At 39.7% G+C, this 5,071-nt stretch overlaps 1 non-coding gene across 1 annotated transcript; it reads right to left on the bottom strand.

The window, feature by feature from the left end:
• Positions 1–2,659: 2,659 nt before the first annotated feature.
• LOC112540912 (U6atac minor spliceosomal RNA) lies at positions 2,660–2,783 on the bottom strand. The gene has a single exon (XR_003084949.2). It is a non-coding gene; the product is annotated as a U6atac minor spliceosomal RNA (small nuclear RNA).
• Between the last annotated feature and the right edge of the window lie 2,288 nt (positions 2,784–5,071).

Here is a 5,071-nt window from a genome sequence, read left to right as displayed (position 1 = left end):
TTTGCCAGGAATTGATGGGTCCAGATGCCATGATCTTAGTTTTTTTAATGTTGAGTTTCAAGCCAGCTTTTGCACTTTCCTCTTTCACCCTCATCAAGAGGCTCTTTAGTTCTTTTTCACTTTCTGTCATTAGGGTGGTATCATCTGCATATCTGAGGTTGTTGATGTTTCTCCCTGCAATCTTAATTCCAGCTTGTGATTCTTCCAGCCTGGCATTTCTCATGATGTACTCTGCATATAGGTTAAATAAGCAGGGTGACAGTATACAGCCTTGTTGCACTCCTTTCCCTGTTTTGAACCAATCGGTTGTTCCATGGTCAGTTCTAACTGTTGCTTCTTGGCCCGCATACAGATTTCTCAGGAGACAGGTAAGATGTTCTGGTACCCCCATCTCTTTAAGAATTTGCCACAGTTTGTTATGATCCACACAATCAAAGGCTTTTGCGTAGTCAATGAAGCAGAAGTAGATGTTTTTCTGGAACTCTCGTGCTTTCTCTGTGATCCAGCAAATTTTGGCAATCTGATCTCTACTTCCTCTGCCTCTTCGAAACCCAGCTTGTACATCCGGTAGTTCTCGGTTCACGTACTGCTGAAGCCTAGCTTGTAGGATTTTGAGCATAACCTTGCTAGCATGTGAAATGAGTGCAATTGTACGATAGTTTGAGCATACTTTGGCATTGCTCTTCTTTGGAATTGGAACGTAAACCAGCCTTTTCCAATCCTGTGGCCACTGTTGCTTTTTCCAAACTTGCTGGCATATTGAGTGCAGCACTTGAACAGCATCATCTTTTAGTATTTTAAATAACTCATCTGGAATACTGTCATCTCCGCTAGCTTTGTTGTTAGTAATGCTTCCTAAGACCCACTTGACTTCACTCTCTAGGATGTGTGGCTCAAGGTCAGTGACCACACCAGCATGGACATCAGGGACATTAAGATCTTTCTTGTATAGTTCTTCTGTGTATTCTTGCCACCTCTTCTTAATCTCTTCTGCTTCTGTTAGGTCCTTGCCTTTTTTGTCCTTTATCGTGCCCATCTTTCCACTAAATGTTCCTTTGATATCTCCAATTTTCTTGAAGAGATCTCTACTCTTCCCCATTCTATTGTTTTCCTCAGTTTCTTTGCATTGTTCACTTAAGAAGGCCTTCTTATCTCTCCTTGCTATTCTCTGGAAATCTGCATTCAGTTGCTTATATCTTTCCCTTTCACCCTTGCTTTTCGCATTCCTTCTTTCCACAGCTATTTGTAAAGCCTCATCAGACAGCCATTTTGCTTTCTTGCATTTCTTTTTCTTCTGACCTTTGGTTTTAGTTGCTGCCTCCTGTACAATATTACGGACCTCCGTCCATAGTTCTTCAGGCACTCTGTCTACCAAATCTAATCCTCTAAATCTATTCATCACCTTCACTGTGTACTCACAAGAAATATGATCTAAGTCATACCTGAGTGATCTAGTGGTTTTCCCTACGTTCTTCAATTTAAGCCTAAATTTTGCAGTAAGCAGCTCATGATCTGAGTCACAGTCAGCTCCTGGTCTTGTTTTTGCTGTCTGTATAGAGCTTCTCCATCTTTGGCTGCAAAGTATATAATCAATCTGGTTTTGATACTGACCATCTGGTGATGTCTATGTGTAGAGTCATCTCTTGTGTCATTGGAAAAGAGTGTTTGCTATGACTAGCTTGCTCTCTTGACAGAACTCTATTAGCCTTTGCTTCATTTTGTACTCCAAGGCCAAACTTGCCTGTTATTCCGATTACTCCTTGACTTCCTGGTTTAGCATTCCAATCCCCTATGATGAAAAGCACATATTTTTTTGGTGCTAATTCTAGTAGGTGTTGTAGGTCTTCATAGAACTGGTCAACTTCAGCTTCTTCAGCATCAGTGGTTGGGGCATAGACTTGGATGACTGTGATATTGAATGGTTTGCCTTGGATACGCACTGAGATCATTCTGTCATTTTTGAGGTTGTACCCCATTACTGCCTTTCCCACTCTCTTATTGACTATGAGTGCTACTCCATTTCTTCTAAGGGTTTCTTGCAGTAGTAGATATAATGGTCACCTGAATTAAATTCACCCATTCCTGTCCATTTCAATTCGCTGATTCCCAAGATGTCGATGTTCAATCTTGTCATCTCATGTTTGACCACATCCAGCTTGTCTTGGTTCATAGATCTTACATTCCAGGTACCTATACAATATTGTTCTTTACAGCATCGGACCTTCTTTTCACTTTCAGATACATCCACAGCTGAACGTCCTTTCGGCTTTGGCCCAGCCGCTTCACTCTTTCTGGGGCTACTTGGAATTGCCCTCCACTCTTCCCCAGTAGCATACTGGACACCTTCTGACCTGAGGGGCTCATCTTCCGGCGTCATATCTTTTAGCCTTTTGACATTGTCCATGGGGTTTTCTTGGCAAGGATACTGGAGTGGGTTGCCATTTCCTTCTCCAGTGGACCACATTTTGTCAGAACTCTCTGTCATGAGCTGTCCGTCTTGGGTGGCCCTGCACGGTATAGCTCATGGCTTCACTGAGTTATACAAGCCCCTTCACCACGACAAGGCAGTGATCCATGAAGGGGATTAAACTTGTAGGGTGCCTGAATCTCAATGACTGGGCGATACAACAATCAAATACGTTACAATTTAAAAAAAGAAAAAAAAACTTGTTAGATGCCACAACATAAGTGGAAGCACCTTAATCATATATGTACTGCATAGGCCACAAGGGCCTGTTCTATCCTTACCAAGGGGAGTGCTAACCTTCTAGCTAAAATAAAACTCCCCACACATGCTTTATATTTCCTATGACTATCAGAGTCTCTTGAAAGCACTTCTGTGAATGTAATTTGTAGGAATCACAAATTAAGCACAATGGAAAGATGCATACAGCAAAGTTCAGAAGTCAAAGATTGATAATCTTGGGATTATGCTTAATTCATGACTCTATTGCCTAAAAGGAATTGGAGAATTTTTATCAGTGATTTTGGAATGAAACAGAACCATTCTGACAGATATGTGCCTAACCCAATTTCAAAGTTTTCTGGTGGGTATTTACACAGATAGTTAATATAGGCATACATTTCTATTCTGGAGCATTAAAAATGGAAGGACAATTGAAGGAAATTGATTTGTTTTTGCATTATTGTTTTTTTTCCCCCTTAATGTACTTTATCTAGTACACTGTGGGTTCAATAGGCAAAGAGAACCAGCAGTTCTTATATCCTTAGTTTTCCTAAGTAACACAGTTAAGCATGCCTAAAGTTAAAGGAATAAGAAATGTTTGGTATGTTCAGAGCTTTCAGGAAAATACTTTTTCATGTTAGTATTTTATCAGTCCAAGGTTCAGTGACTATGGACATGAGGCAAATATCAAACTGAGATCTCTTTAAACGCATAAGCTATAATGAATAATTAATAGATGAAGTGAAGAGCAATTAATTGAAAGGCATCCAGTTTTAACAATCTATGCTTCATGGACGTGATCTTTTACATAAAAATAATAAATATATTTTCATTTATTTATTTATTTATTGTAATCACACTTTAAGATTTCAGATGATCAGTTTTGAAATCAACATACAGTGAGATGTTTGTTAATGATTTTTATACCTTTGTTAATATGCAACACATTTCAGAATTCTGTAGCTTTTTTATCTTAATGACACTTTCCCACACAGTGAACAGTGCCATTGCTACTCCTAGAATTAAAACTGGGAATAGCTGGTGGACACTTTCTAATAATATGCTAACTGACCCAGTGTTTGGAAGCAAAAATGTCACTGTCATGGCCAAGGAGGGGAAGAACAGAAAACATTGGCAGCTTGAGTATAGAACAATAATTGTGTCCATGTACTCTGTGAAATTATAACTGCCACCATGTAGAGGACCACAGAGCAGAGAAGTGAACAAGTGTAAATATGTTTGGAAGAGCACTATGGAGTGATCTACTCAGCAATAGTTAGCTATTGATCCTCTGTAGTCCAGTTTCTGCAACTAGTTACAATCAGCATCATCTATACTAGAGTGGAAACTTGGGGCTTGCAGTATTGAAGCCTCTACTTTGCAGGACACAGATGCTGGAGCAATTTCCATCTTCCTCCACTTTTAAAATCACTTTTTTTCCCCCCTGTCCAGCCTCCCTCACTCTATATTAAGCAAATAGGTTGAATAAATAAGGGAAGATTATGCAGCATTGTGTTACTCCTTTGTCAACCTGGAACGGCTCTCCTTCACCAAGTTCCATCCAGATTGCAGCTTCCTGCCTTCTGTATAGGTTTCTCAAAAGGACAATGACATGTTCCAATTTTCCTAAGCACATTCCACAGCTTGGCATGATCAGTACAAAGACGTTTTTATAATCAGTAATGCAGACAGTGATTTCCTGTCATTGATACTGGTATGTAGACTGATAACCTCCAATCTCTTGGCCGCTGTTCTTCATATTTGCTGTCACAGCTTGGTCGAATTTTACTGATTATTCTTGTATTGTTTCTCATATTTCTCTGGGCGTTTCAGCAGTTCCTGAAGCCATCTGACTTAGTAATGACCTGAGTGTTCTTGTAGCTTCATTTTCTAGTACTAAAGGTTCTTGTAAGTGGAGAATATCTTCCAAGGTTTTTTGAATGTTGACCTCTCTATTATATAGAATTTCAGTTTATTCCTTCCATCTTTGTTTGATTTATTCATCCTTGAGAGATCGGGGTCATCCTCGAGAGTGGGGGGTGAGATGAGTGGCAACAAATTTGAAATATTAATTAATTAATTAATTAATTAATTAATTAATTAATAAGGTTGAAGGAGGCGGTGATCCACTGTCTTCTCCAGAAACCTCTGCTGGACCTAGCTGTATGGGACAATTTTTGTTTTGCCTCCAAAAAATCCTTTCTTTAGAGGAAGCAGGTTTCCTAAAATATTTTCAGTCAGGCTTGAGGGTTGGCTATGTGACCAAGGCAGCACTGATCATCCTTGAGGGTGAACTCAAGGATTGGGTGGTGCATCCATCCTCTCAGTGGCCTTTAATATAATTGATCATGGTATCCTTCCAGACCAGTTCAAGGGGTTGAGAGT

The sequence above is a fragment of the Python bivittatus genome, unplaced genomic scaffold (genome assembly GCF_059951505.1).
Source record: "Python bivittatus isolate LINGU-HERP-01145 unplaced genomic scaffold, Pbiv_v1 ctg000350_np1212, whole genome shotgun sequence".
NCBI lineage: Eukaryota > Metazoa > Chordata > Lepidosauria > Squamata > Pythonidae > Python > Python bivittatus.
Note: the sequence above shows the minus strand (reverse complement) of the source record. Positions and strands in the feature narration are given on the sequence as shown.